Raw genomic sequence first — 15,814 nt, forward strand, 5'->3', positions numbered from 1 at the left:
GGCCACCCGGATGGTCTCGGGACTCAAGGATCTTCCGTACGAAAAACGGCTTGACAAATTACAGCTATACTCGCTCGAGGAGCGCAGAGAGAGGGGAGACATGATCGAGACGTTCAAGTATCTTACGGGCCGAATCAAGGCGGAGGAAGATATCTTCTTTTTCAAGGGTCCCACGACAACAAGAGGGCATCCGTTGAAAATCAGGGGAGGGAAACTACGAGGTGACACCAGGAAATTCTTTTTCACTGAAAGAGTGGTTGATCGCTAGAATAGTCTTCCACTACAGGTGATTGAGGCCAGCAGCGTGCCTGATTTTAAGGCCAAATGGGATCGGCACATGGGATCTATTCACAGGGCAAAGGTAGGGGAGGGACATTAGGGTGGGCAGACTAGATGGGCCTTGGGCCCTTATCTGCCGTCTATTTCTATGTTTCTATGTTTCTATGTTGTGATCATGCTCCAAAACTTTGAATATTATAACATAACATAAATGTTTATTTATATATCGCAAAAGCCTTTCAGTTCTGTGCGGTTTACAAAAGAGGTAAAAATACTCACCATTGTCAGTGAGCTATAACATATTGTGGTAGGAGGGGGAGACAGAGGGATTACAAGTGGGGGGACATTGTATATTTGCAAGGAGGTAGAGCAGACCTAAGTCAACGAGTTACATATGGTAAGGCTCATCAGATAGCAATGAGAATTATACGGTAGGTAGCTGGGCTGGGAAGGGTAGAACGGAACAGTATCTGCTGGTTTCTATCTAACATTGGGCAGTTGTTGTTGACGGAAACAGCATTTGAATGTAGAGCTTTCTCAAGTGCATGTAGGTGGTTGATACTCTGGTCAGGCTTCATTACAGGTTCAAACATATCCCCTGAAAAGATTCCAGCAATTTCTGAGATGGTCGAGTGGGGAGTTCTGGACCACTTGACATGGAATGACCCTTTCTTCAATTTTTGTGTTGTCTCACTGTGACCATTTTCTGTAACATATTTTATACAGTATAAATTATTCACGCCACTGTAGGAAAGACCCATAAGGGATAGGCTGCCAAGAAATCCTTCACTCCAGGGCCTCCTGTTCCTTCCTCTTACAATTTGCAAATGGTGGTTAGAACTGCTTGCCAGCTGTGCCTTCTAGATGTTAATTTTGCTCTTTGATGTTAGGTCTTTACATTGACTTGAAATCTGCATTGTGATATTACACGTGTACAATATTTTATTAAAAATGTGATTTGGTATCTGAGTGAAATACTCCTAAATGTGATTTCTTTACTTGTTTCTAATGTTCGCATCGCCTGTCAAAATATACGACAGAACTGAAATTGGTTTATAATACTTGCTTGCACTTTCTCTCCCTACATGTCATCCAAGATTTTCACTGATTGGATTCTCATTAGCAGAACACATAAGAAGGCTATTAGAGAACGTTTCTATTTTAAACAAATGTGTGCTGAATTTAACTTAGCTCCCCACAATAGCACATTTTCAAACCATGGAATGACAAGGCTTGAGTGACTTCCTTGGCTGTTCATATTTTAAATCCTCACTGCACAGCAGGTCTGAGAAAACATGCGATATTAACTCAAGAAGGGGCACGGTAACTTTAGCTGAAAAGACAAGGAGATGTTGCCAGCTAAGAGCTGTAGCGTTTCTCTTCCTCATCATGCAGAAATTAGTTGAGGGAATCACAATGTTACCTCACCTTTGTGCTGTGCTGCATAGGGTTACCAGATGGCTCCAAAAAAAAGAGGACAGATTGAGATATCTGGGTTTTACTTCCATTGAAAACAATGGAAGTGAGACCCAGATGTCTCAATCCGTCCTCTTTTTTTTCTGGAGCCCTGTGGTAACAGTATGTGAAAACTACACTGAGCTCGTTTCTAATTCATCGGCTTGATAAGAGGTGTACTGTATGGGTTTTAGCTAAAAATGTCATAGAACGCACAGAAGTAGGGGTGGGAAAGAGCTTACCTGATGAATGCATGTTATTTCTATAAAACAAATCAAACTCATAATGGAACAGCCAAGATTATTTTTGAATCATTTGTTTTTTCTTTTCATGTTAAATTATATTTATGTATTATACTTATGCTTTCATATGTACATGCAAGCATACTCATGCATACTCATTTACTTCAATACATTTTTCTTTGGTTTTCACAATTAATTCCATTTATATCTGACTATGGAACCCATTTTCAAAAGAGAAAAGTGTCCCAAAAATGAAAAAAAAAAAAAACCTGGCACGTACACATTTTAATTGCCAAAAACATCCACATGCTGTTTTGCGAAACCTCTTTTTATAGACATATTGCAGGGCGGACGGGCTTAGCACTTGGACATCTTGCAGGGGATAATCAAACCGTTTTCAAGATGTCCAGGGCATCATTTAGATGTTCCAGGTTAGCCCTGTTTTAAAAGCGAATAAGGGCCATAAAGGTACCCAAATGACCATATGACCACTGGAGAGATGAAAGTATGGCTCTTCCCCCCCCCCCCACACACACACACTCACCCAGTGGTCACTAACCCTCTCCCAACCCCCAAAGATGTAAATGAACAGTACACACCTGTCTCTAGAACAGCAGCACCTGGTATAAGAAACCCTAGTACAATATTTGATTATATGAAAAGAAAGGGTGGGAAGGATGGGAAATAAGAGCACATTATTTGTACCATTGATGATTATTAAGTGATATATTTATTGTTAATTTGTTTACACTTATTGTAAGTTTGAAAATGAATAAAGATTTAAAAAAAAAATAAAAAAAAGAAACCCTAGTAACTTACCATACAGGAGTCTTACGTAGCCTGGTGGGTGAGCTAGTGAATCCAACACGCTCTAGGGTACTTAATATCAGATATATCACCAAAGATAATGTAATACAATATAACACCAGTTGCAATCCCTGATGTCTGATTGATCAAATACAATTTATCATCTTCATTAGTGCTTAGAAAAAAAGTTTTTGAGAGACCAGCCTTAGCTAGTGAACCATAAGAAGGAGGGCCCAGGCCCATAAGCCACTCAACCCACTACATTTAAGGTGGAAAGTGTGAGCCCAACAAAACCCTTCCCAAACCTACTGTACTGCCATATAGGTGACACCTGCATCCGGAAGGGCTATTAGGATTGTAGACAGGTGGGTATAGCAGGTGTTGGGGGGAGTTTGGAAGGGCTCACTATACACTAAAAGGGAATTCTGATGAAATATGTATCTGGCACCCTTTATGTGAAGTTCACAACAGTGCCCCCCTAAGGTGCCTCACTGCCCTGATGGGATATCTGTGTGGCCAGTCCATTAAGATGCCGGTCCCTCCCACATCTAAATGGGCTTGATTTGGACATCTTGAACATGGATGTTTTTGTATTCAAAACCAAAGGTTAGACGTCCTTAGGGGCCAAGATATCCAAATGTTCTTTTCTGTTGGTGCTTTGTCAATAAAAGAGTGCTTTATATATTACACTTGTGTGCAGGAAAGTTCTTGGTCCCTCCATGCTTCTGTCTGCTCTTTGGCTTCAAATGCTCCATAGGGGGTTTTCTCCTTCCTTTGGTTTTTCTTAGCTAAAAAATTGTCATCAGATGCATTGAACAAGAGATATTCATGGGAAAATGGAAAACATAGGACTAAATAAAATGACAGATTCTGTGACAGCCTCCTCCACATCACAGAGACTGCTAAATAAATGCTCCCTTTATCTCCCAGGTGAAGAAAAGAGAATGACAGACCTCGAGAACAAAAGCAGCTGCACATCATGTTGGCAAAGACATAAGAGCTTCATTTGCTCTACTTCTCCACTTTTCGATTTATTAAATGATTGCAGCTTTCTTTTCCATCATGCTGTACACAATACCTTACCCAGCTTCCAGTCTACAAGTAGGGCTGCGACTGTAAATGCATAAAAATAGCATATTAACATCACAAGATTATTATCAACCAAAAATGTAATTGCAACCGCTAACTGTTCACAAGCAAATTATGAGGCCTATGGAGGTGGTGGAGGCAAAACCTGTCTCTGAATTCAATAAAACTTGTGACAAGTGCATTGAATCTTTAAGGGTCCAGGGTGTTGACATCAGAAGGGAGCCGAGGCGGGCGGGAAACGGAAGATGCTGCTCGCGCCAGCAAACATTTCATGAGGTACGCCAAGGGGGATGCTCAAGCGGAGGGGAAGAGTGGGTGGCGCAAGGCATGGCGATGTCAGGTGTTGCCACCGTGGGCACCTCCCCCCCCTCACTGCACTGTAGTAACTGGCATACCATCCTTGAAACTTAGATGTATGAAAGTAAATATCTAGATTCTTGCTCCTTCATTCAACCTGGGCAAGCTTTCTAAGAAATAAGTGAGACTCCAACAGTGCACCTAGGGAAACAAGGGAATAAACTCTTCATAAATCAGAAAACAAGTGGCTAGTGGGAAATACAAAGTGGTACTCCAGGAACCATACATTAGTCAGGCCCAGACACATACAGAGTTCAAGAGAGGTGAACTGAAGGCTGAGAGATTGATAGCTTCAGCCCAGGACAGTGGATTAAGACCTTGGATCACAGCAAGCATTAACAACAACAAAAACCCCCAAACAAACTTGACAAAAGTAGATAATTTGTTGCAGAAGCATGCATGCAATCCAAAGCACTCGTATATCAAAGCGAATTTCCCCATAGGAAATAATGGAAACTCAGACGATTCATTCCACAACCCAAAAACTTTAATACAAAATACTATACGTACTTGTATTGCAAGACCTCTCTCATTTAGAACAGCGTCAGAGAGAGAAGAACCATCGGCTCAGTTGTGATGTGTGTTAGAGAATGACACGGTGACAAAATTCATCACCGTTCCCGTCCCCGCGGATAACCGCGGAAAATAATCCCATGTCATTTTTTAGTGTCTATTTCAACCTCGGTCCTTCTACACCAGCATTCTTCAAAGCAAAGCTTGTGGGTCAGTGGTTGTGGCCATTCATACTCTGATTCTTCCCCTCTCTCCTTAAAGAATGACATGAAGATGGTTTCCCGCAGTTATCCGCGGGGACAGGAACGGTGATGAATTTTGTCACCGTGTCATTCTCTAATGTGTGTATACTGTATGTACTTGTATTGCAAGACATGGCTTGTATATCAAGCTAAAATTTAATAAAATGTTTTGCTTGTCTTGCAAAACACTTTCAAACCAAGTTACTTGTAATCCAAGGTTTTACTGTATATAAATTCTGTAAGTAAGAGTTTGAAATGATTACTTATCTTGTAGCCTGCTACAAAGCTCTAAAGGAAGAAATTTTATACATGGAAAAGCACAATGAGGTGGCACATCTTATCCAATGGAAACTTGGTGATCACTACAACATTACCGTACTTTATTGGAAAAGCACTTGATCCTATGATTTTTGACTCTACTTGAGACATAGATTGAATTGCATCACCTCTATGATAAGAGCAATGAGAACAACAATGGAACAGAGAGTAACTACATGGCCTCTCCACAGATTGCATCTTTGATATGGTAGATTTTTAACATTTGGCTTACATCTCTCGGTGATAGCAACCAAAACATGAGAGGATTTAAGCAGGCTCAGAATACATATAAAGCATAGTGGACAGCAAAAGATGTAGGATAGATAAATTGGGTGCTGTCTAGGTGTTGAACTAGCCAAGAAAACCAATGTATTCAACTACTCAAAAGGTATAAACGATTATAAAGAACAAAATTACTGACAACATGTAACCCATATAAATATATGTTTAAAAAAAAAGTTTCCTTGAGCTGTTTATGGTCCAAGTTCAGAATTGGTGGCCAGTTTTAGGACCTATTCTAGGTCTGGAATTGGTCCTGGGGTTGGAGAAGGCGATTAACTTAAAGGAGTTATAATACATTGAATAGTAATTAGGTAATCTAACTGTGCTACCTGGGGCAATGGGGGTGGGTGGAGGGTTGGGTGACTTGGTCATAGTCACAGGGAGCAGACTGAGATTGGACTCGGAACTAGAGAGTGACATAGGGCCAAAGATTCATCCCCATCCTCTCATGTTCCCAGATTTTCATCCCTGTCCCCTCCTCATCCCTGGAGTGAAATTCCTTTTTCATTCCTGTCCCCTCACTGTCCCTGCATTTTTAACCCCCATCTCCTCGTCATTCCCATTGTATTAATTTTCTTCCCTGCATCTTCTCACTCAAAGCAGAAAGATGATTTTATGCAATTTTTTGGGCCTACGGCATTGCAAATAAACATTTTAAGCTCATAGTGTGTGTGTGCGCTGGTGGTGGTAGGTCTAACTATTATTTTGATTGAAAGAACATCAATAAAAGTACAACTTGAGGCATGCTGGGTTCTGCAATGCACACAGAAAACCAAACAGCTCAATACTAGTGATATTTTAGTCCAGCTCTCCTAAAAATTATAGTTCTTATTCGGTTCACAAAATAAAGCAAGAAGTTATTGGTTTTTGTTTTTTTAATATTGCGAGCAAAACAGACACAATTGCAAACATATCAAGAACAGCCCTCAGAATATCACACACAAATAACTTAGGCCCAGATTCTGTAACTGGTGCCATTATCAGCGGCCACAGCTCGAATGTCAATCATTCAATGGCACCATTTAGAGCAGTGGTTCCCAACCCTGTCCTGGAGGACCACCAGGCCAATCGGGTTTTCAGGCTAGCCCTAATGAATATGCATGAGAGAGATTTGCATATAATGAGAGTAAAAGGCATGCAAATCTGCTCCATGCATATTCATTAGGGCTAGCCTGAAAACCCGATTGGCCTGGTGATCCTCCAGGACAGAGTTGGGAGCCACTGATTTAGAGAATTGTGCCTCCATCAAAGGTTTAGTACAAATGAAAAATTGGGAGGGGGGATTTTATTATTGAAGTAAATGATTTTATGAAATATAAAATGAAGGGAGGGAGGGGGATAAATTCAATTTGATAAAGTTTAATTGTAAAATCTCAAGTGAATTATCTATGTTACAATGTTAATATCAATATTGATGTACTTGATGTAAGTTATAAAATGAATAAAGAATTGGAAAAAAAAAGGTAGACAACGGAAATGTAGGCCAGGGTTTTCACAACCTATGTTTCTGGCACCTACCTTTAAGTTAATCATGCTCTGTAGATACTTTACGATGCCTAATTCCACTTCCAGCATTAGCCACACCTACATTGGCATTAAGCGCTGTAAAGCAGTTACTGAGGTGCAATTCTGGTGCCGGTTTTTAAGCACCAGTAGGTGCCTTGAAAACCAGTTTGAAAATATAATTTAAACTGGGTTTTTCACTGAGCTTGGGTTTAGAGAATCCAGGCCTCAGTGCTTTTTTTCAGTGTAAAAGCAAGCCAATAGCACATGGCTTAGTGCATTTCTAAATGTGAAGGGCAACTAAACAGCACAAACAGACAATGCCCATTTCCAAGCAACAAAACAAAGCCAGCAAATAAAGAAAAGTAAAAATGTAATCAAATGCAGCCCTTAGAATATCACATGTAAATAATCTAGGGCCTCTTTTACAAAGCCGCAGTAGCTTCACTGAAGCACATAGGAAGTGAAGGGCTTCAGTGTGTTTACAGCAACAGCGTCACTACTGCGACTTTGTAAAAGAGTGCTTTTCTCTCAGTCATTTCCAGCAACCTTGAAACCTGTACAGGCAATCCTTAACATTAACCTATAGCACATGGCTTATTGCCTTTTCAGTGAGAAACCACAGAGCTCAAAGAGATACTAAACAAACTATATAGATTGGTTCTACATAGACATTCAATACTATCAGAATAACTAGCCTTCACATAAACATAGCCTCACCAAGCATTGGATAAGTATCTACAAACTAGAAATAGAAACTAGTTGACAAAAGTTAAACTAAACCACCAAAAAGCCAGACTCTGCATACAATGCAACACCATAGAAACGGAAATAATGACACATGTCTCCTAACACTGTGCAAAATATAAAGATAGCAGATGTAAATTTGAGAAAACTGACAAATAATAATCGCCACTTTATAAATGAATGAATAAAAAAAAAAAGAAAAACTGGAAGATAATACCATTTTATTGTACTAATACATTTTCAGGAAGCTTTCAGAGGCCAAAACCTCCTTCCTTAGGTCAGTACAGTATACTGCTGCTACGGTATCCTCGCAAGGCTGTCACATGAAGTTGCAGAGGCCATCTTGAAAATCTTCAGACCAGTGCCTGCAACTATAGCAGTGGCAAGGGCAGGAAAGAGTTGGGCTCTTTCCTGCCCTGAGTAGGCCACTAGACTACCAGGGATGTTGAAAGGTAGGTTTGGGGAGGTTACCCTGTGTCCCCATTGCTGCAGTATTACTGTGGCAGTGGTCACAGTTCCCATAGCAGAACTGCAGAATGGTCTACCGCTATTTTGGTATTACTGGGCAAACTGTTTAAGTTTCTCCCATTACTACAGTAACTTGGAATTACCACGGTAACAATTACATATCACTCTCTACTCACAACCTCAGCAGGGTTATCCAATGTCGGTCCTCAAGGGCCACAATCCAGTCAGGATTTCAGGATTTCCCTAATGAATTTGCATGAGATCTATTTGCATGCACTACTTCTATTGTATGCAAATAGTTCTCATGCATATTCATTTTTGGGAAACCTGACCATGTTTCGAAATCTGCATTACAGCCATTCAGTCCATCAGTTTTAAATAATGTAAGTAAATAAATGGTGTTGGCCCTTCTTTTAATTATTGATCAACAAACTTTTTAATCAATTTAATGCAGTAGAGAATAGCAAATGATCACTCAAGCCAATAACATCCATCCAAGTTCAGCATTCAGATGCATTAGTGTTTGTGTTGTGTTAAGATGATGAATACAAAACTCTTCTCTGAAGTTTAATTTTTGTTCATGATCACCTCCTTGCCAATCAACCAGCACAGTGTCAACCCACTATCATAGATGTTCAGTGACAAGTTGTTTATGGTGGTGAGATCTGTACCAGTATTTCCCACTTTGATAATCCATCACCTGGAATTAATGGCATTGCATTATTTTATGTATATATTTATAAAATAGATATCTTTTTGGACGTTCCACATAGGTGCCCTTTAACAAGATTATCCCCTATGTGGGGAGGTTACTTTCAAATGATGTGTGCATGTATACAGTCTGGACCAAAGTTGCATGCTCAAATTTGTCCACATTGCCAGTTTACGCATGCAACTTAATTGTTTAACAAGCCAATCAGCACCAATAAAGGCCAATTAACAACTAATTGTCATTAATTAGAATTCATGCATACTACTTTCTATGCATATTCTATAAAGTGATGCCCCAATCTCAAAAGAGGGTGTGGTCAAGAGTAGCATGGGTGGGTCACAGGCATTCCTAAAAGTTATGCGTGCTGTTTTAGAATACACCCAATCTACACACAACTTAGGTGCAGGCATTTGGGCCTAATTTTTATTGGCATAAATGGCTGCATCTAAATGTTAGTTACATGGATGCGCAATTCTATAAACTATGCCTAACTCTGGAGGTAGTCTATAGGATTGCGCTAAGTGCCATTATTTTTAGCACTAAATTTTTAGACGACATACCATACATACTCAAATATAGGATGAGATTTTTGGCCATAAAAATGGTCCAAAAATGGGTTCTCATCCTATATTCGGGTCATCCCCCCAGTGACCACCTGAAACCCTCCTGGACTTCCTTAGGCCAGGACAGAAGGGATCCCTCCCATCTCCTGCCCTAGTCGACACTAATTACCACCCTCCCTCCTTCCCTCCCTTGCGTACCTTTTCCCTGGTGTTCTAGCGGAGTATCCCTCCTGCCGATTGCGAAGCTAGTAGCCAGCGGTGCACCTGGGCCGGCACGCAGGAGCGAGCTTATCGTGCTCCCGGCCGGTCCAGTACCGCTCCTTAATAGGCTGCTGCCAGTTCTCATGGGATTCACAGTTCTCACGGCAGCCTATCAAGGAGCTCCTGCATGCTAGCCTAGGTGTGCCGCTGGCTACTAGCTTCACAATCGGCAGGAGGGATACTCCGCTAGAACACCAGGGAAAAGGTACGTGAGGGAGGGATGGAAGGAGAGTGGTAATTATTAGTGTCGGTCAGGGCAGGAGATGGGAGGGATCCCTCCTGTCCCGGCCTACCACTAGGTGGTTTCATTTAAGGGTAAAGGTTAATCTGCTGGCTGGGTTGGAGGGCAGAGGGGAATACGGGACAATCAAACCATTGTGACATCACTGATGAGGTTGGCTCTTTTTAGTGGGAAGAGGGTACAGGGAAGGAAGGTGGGACAGGGTATAGAGCCTGGCAGGGAGAGGAGACAGTGTTCAGAGCCTGGCAGGGAAGGGGACTTGGTTCAGAGCCTTACAGGGAGGGAAGGGGGCTGGGTGCAGAACTTGGCAGGGGAGGGCGTGAGGGAGGGGACACTAGGTGAAGATCCTGGCAGGGCAGGGCACTTGAATATTAAGCCCCCGTCTTATAATTGAGTCAACCATTTTTTCTCTTTTTTGAGGGGGATAATGGAGGTCTCTACTTATATTTGGATCGACTTATATTCAAATATATACAGTGTATTGAATTTGGCCCTCTGTGCAAACTTTCACCCATTGGAAATGACTCTGGAAAAGTATACTGTGGCCGGTCCAGGCTCTCGGCAAGCGAAAGACTGGGCTTGGACCGCAGGCAAGATTTTGAGCACCTTTGATTTGGTTGGTGAAAAGAAAAACATGGAATTTTTCTGGATTCAGTTCAAAATATGGTTTACACTTTATTTGTCCACAAGAAAAACAAAAACAAAATATCAGACTTAAATCCAGTGATAAGTTGAATGCAGTTCAGTCTTCACTGCCACTTGGGTAAAGAATCCTTTATTGTACTTCATTTCATAGTTCATTGCCATCAGGCTTCCTTTGTCTCCAATAACCCAGGCCAAAATACTATTAAAGTCTCTGTGGGGGACCCCTACCTACAGGGACCCCTACCTACAGGTTCCCTCTTCTGGAGCACTCTGCCAACTTACTCCCCTCTCTTAGGGCAATGCCTGGTATATCATAGCCAGTCCAAACAATAAACAAAAACAGTTTTCATTGACTTTTGGCTTTTCAGCTTACACTGCTTTTCTCTCTTGGGACTTTTCCCATTCTGCCCAAGCAGTGAGGGTGGAAACAAAACAACCCTTCCTGTGCATACAGCTATTCTATGCCCCACCCAAGTTTCCAAGTACCCCTTTCTACTTCACAGCAGTTTAGAAGGTTGTTCAGGTAATGGCTAATTCCCCTAGCACTTGTGCTTGGTCCCTGTTTCTTGTCAGCACTCTGTAGCCCTCTTCCAACACATACAGTACACGTTCCTAGCTCATTTAATATTCTGGCTGGAGAAACATTTGCAAAGAGCAGTGCTGGTGGACAGTTACATTACAACTCCATGCCTTCTTCTGGCAAATTATATTCTTCTGGGATATTAGTATGGCTCTCCCAGCCCATACTACTGGTATCAGAATCATACTCAGCAATTTCCATGCTTTCTGCATTTACATTTTCCTCCCCCTTCAGGGTAGTTAAAAGAGCTGGCTGGCCAAGCTTCCCTTTCCCCCTCTGTAGCATAACTTTGCCTTTCCCTTACAAAACCATCTGCTTACCCTTACAAATCCCAATACTTAGCTGCTTGGGGAATTTCTGTTTGTCTTCTGGGTGGCAAAGAGCTGCCTCTCTGTCTCTGTGGAGGGAATGTGCAGCGTGGAGCTGGGTGCTGGGCTCAAATCTCCCCTCTAGCCTCAGATGGGTTTAATTTATTTCCCTTCTGCTTCAAGTCTGAAGGCTTACGGGCTTGCAGCTTCTCAGGAGTAGCCCTGCCCCCTTCTGGGTCGATTCTCTGTTTCACAGCTTGGTTTTGCAGGAAAACTTCTCTGCTCTTGGGAAAGGAATAATGGCAATTAGATTGTGGTTTGGGAGCCCTCTTCACTGGTTTCCTGGTGGATGGCTCTCTTGTTTTAGCCCTGCTTGTTTTACTCAGCCTAAAACCCTATTCTCTGGCTTAGTTTTAGGGACTGAGGGTTTTACAGAATGGTTTCTCCTCATGACAGGGGCTTCCCAGTCACAATATGTATGTGCAAATCTAACCCTACCCCAGCGGGAAGAGAGTTTGGCATAGTGGTGGCTACAGCTATAGCCTCAGCACCTTGAGGTTAACTGTTTAAACTCTGTGCTGCTCCTTGTAACCCTGGACAGGTTACTTAATCCCCCACTGCCCAAGGTACATTAGATAGACTTTGAGCCCACAGGGACAGATAGGGAAAAGGCTTGAGTACCCGATTGCAACCAGTTCTGAGCTTCTTTGGGAGGACAGGCTAAAAAATTGAATAAATAAATTTGTGGAAATCCAAAAGTATGTATACAAGTTAAGGGGTGATAGGATCAGGAGTAATCTAAGGAAATATTTTTTTACAGAAAGGGTGGTAGATGCGTGGAACAGTCTCCCAGAAGACATGGTGGAGACAGAGACTGTGTCTGAATTCAAGAGGGCCTGGGATAGGCACGTGGGATCTCTCGGAGAGAGAAAGAGATAATGGTTACTGTGGATGGGCAGAATAGATGGGCCATTTGGCCTTTATCTGCCGTCATGTTTCTATGAATGCTCACTGGGCCTGATTCTAAAAATGGCACCTAGTGGGACATAACTCTTAGGCACCGCTAACTGCAGTTGTCAATTGGTAGGCAAAAGTGAAAAAGTGCAGCTATAAGTCGAAAGATCAAAACAAAAGGAAAAAAAAAACCTGCAGCTATGATCTTTATTAGAAAAGACTTAGTTTGGCTTTCAGAAAAATAAATAAAAATATAAAAAATGGTCCTCAGGTGTGAGGATTCATGTGCCTTACAGGCTTGATTTAGTTTATCAGGTTCTCTGGGTTGTGGCATCACATTCCGGCCCCCTGAGGAAGGAGTGTTTTCCAAAACACATAAGAACATAAGAAGTTGCCTCCGCTGAGGCAGACCAGAGGTCCATCTCGCCCAGCGGTCCGCTACCGCGGCGGCCCATCAGGCCTATTGTCTGAGTAGTGGTCCCTGACTATCCCTATGACCTACCTCTACTCCAATCTGTGCCCCTCAATTCCTTTATCCTCTAGGAACCTATCCAAACCTTCTTTGAAGTCCTGTAACGTGCTCCGGCCTATCACATCCTCCAGAAGCGCGTTCCATGTATCCACCACCCTCTGGGTGAAAAAGAACTTCCTGGCGTTTGTTCTAAACCTGTTCCCTTTTAATTTCTCCGAGTGCCCCCTTGTACTTGTGGTTCCCCATAATCTGAAAAATCTGTCCCTGTCTACCTTTTCTATACCCTTCAGGATCTTGAAGGTTTCTATCATGTCTCCTCTAAGTCTCCACTTTTCCAGGGAGAACAGCCACAGCTTTTTCAGTCTGTCAGTATATGAGAGGTTTTCCATACCCTTTATCAGTTTAGTTGCTCTTCTCTGGACTCCCTCAAATACTGCCATGTCCTTCTTGAGGTACGGCGACCAGTACTGGATACAGTACTCCAGATGCAGGCATACCATTGCACGATACAGTGGCAGGATGACTTCCTTCGTCCTGGTCGTGATACCCTTCTTAATGATACCCAACATTTTGTTTGCTTTCCTTGAGGCTGTGGCGCACTGTGCCGACGCCTTCAATGTTGTGTCTACCATCACTCCCAGGTCTCTTTCAAGGTCACTTACCCCTAGCAGTGATCCCCCCATTTTGTAGGTGAACATCGGGTTCTTTTTCCCTACATGCATGACCTTGCATTTCCCTATGTTAAAGCTCATTTGCCACTTTTTGGCCCACTCTTCCAGTATCGTTAGGTCCCTTTGGAGATCTTCGCAGTCTTCCGTGGTTTTAACCCTGCTGTAGAGTATGGTGTCATCCGCAAATTTAATAACCTCACATTTTGTTCCCGCCTCCAGGTCGTTAATAAATATATTGAACAGGAGCGGTCCCAGCACCGACCCCTGTGGAACTCTGCTCATGACCCATTGCCAGTCAGAGTAATGGCCCTTTACTCCAACCCTCTGTTTCCTGCCTGCCAGCCAGTTTTTGATCCATCGATGGACCTCCCCTTGCACCCCGTGATTCCACAGCTTCTTGAGCAGTCGTTCATGTGGTACCTTGTCGAAGGCTTTTTGGAAGTCAAGGTAAATGATGTCTATGGATTCCCCTTTATCCACCAGGCTGTTTACCCCCTCAAAGAAGTACAATAGGTTGGTGAGGCATGACCTACCCTTGCAGAAGCCGTGCTGACTCGACTTTAGCAGTCCATTGTTTTCTATGTGTTCACAGATGCTGTCCTTAATCAGTGCTTCCATCATCTTTCCCGGGACCGAGGTCAAGCTCACCGGCCTGTAGTTTCCCGGGTAACCCCTTGAACCCTTCTTGAAGATGGGCGTGACATTTGCTATTTTCCAGTCCTCCGGGATCTCTCCAGTTTTTAAGGATAGGTTACATATTTGGCGAAGTGGCTCTGCTATTTCGTTCCTTAGTTCCTTGAGTATCCTTGGGTGAATGCTGTCCGGACCTGGCAATTTGTCGCTCTTTAGTCTGTCTATCTGCCTGAGGACATCCTCTTGGCTTATCTCTAGTTGGACCAGCTTTCAATCCCGATCCCCATTTACGATCTCCTCGAGTTCCGGAATATTGGATGTGTCCTCCCTCATGAAGACTGACATGAAGAACTTATTCAACCTGTCAGCTATCTTTTTTTCATCCTTTTTGTCTCTATCATTCAATGGCCCCACTTCCTCCCTTGCCAGTTGCTTCCCCTTCACGTACCTGAAGAACGATTTGAAGTTTGTTGCTTCCCCCGCCAATCTCTCCTCATATTCTCTTTTAGCTTTCCTAACCACTCGGTGACACTCCCTTTGGTGTTCTTTGAGCTCCTTTTGGTTGTCCTTTGGTCCTTTTTCCATTTTTTGAACGATGCTTTCTTGTCACTTATCGCCTTTTTCACTGCATTTGTTATCCACACTGGATTTTTTGTTTGATTTTTTTTTGCACCCCTTCCTGAACCTGGGGACGTACAAGTTCTGTGCCTCGTGCACCGTGCCCTTGAGTAGGGAGAAGGCTTTTTCTACAGACTCCATCTTCCTTGCGTTGCCGTTGAGTTTCTTTCCCACCATTTTCCTCATGGCATCATAATTCCCTTTTTTGAAGTTGAGTGCTGTCGCTATGGTTCTTTTCACCTTTGATGATCCAATTTCTAGCCTGCACTGGATCATGTTGTGATCGCTGTTTCCTAGTGGTGCTAGTACCGCCACCTCCTTTGCGGGTCCCCCTAGCCCGTTGATGCCAAGAGTTGCATCTCTCCGTGTTGGTTCCGTGAACAGCTGTTCCATGAAACAGTCCCTCGTGGACTCCAGGAATTTGGTCTCCCTCGTGCAGTTTGAGTGTCCAATACTCCAGTCTATCCCAGGGAAGTTGAAGCCCCCCATCACCATCACACTTCCGCTTTTGCATACCTGCCTCAGTTCAGCCTCCAGGTCCTGGTCGATTGCTTCTAGTTGTCCAGGTGGGCGATAGTACAGACCCAATTTTATGTCTGCTCCAGTTCCTCCTGGTAGCTTGACCCATAGTGATTCCAAGCCGTACGCCCTTATTGTTGTTTCCATCCTGGTTGAAGGTATGGAGTCCTTTATATATAGCACTATTCCTTCACCCTTCTTGTGTGTCCTGTCTCTCCTGTAGAGTTTGTACCCTGGTATGGCCACATCCCATTTGTTGTCATCAGTCCACCACGTTTCTGTGACTCCAATTATGTCCAGGTCCTTTTTACTGGCTATGACTTCCAGTTCTCCCA

Source organism: Geotrypetes seraphini, chromosome 2, assembly GCF_902459505.1.
Source record: "Geotrypetes seraphini chromosome 2, aGeoSer1.1, whole genome shotgun sequence".
NCBI lineage: Eukaryota > Metazoa > Chordata > Amphibia > Gymnophiona > Dermophiidae > Geotrypetes > Geotrypetes seraphini.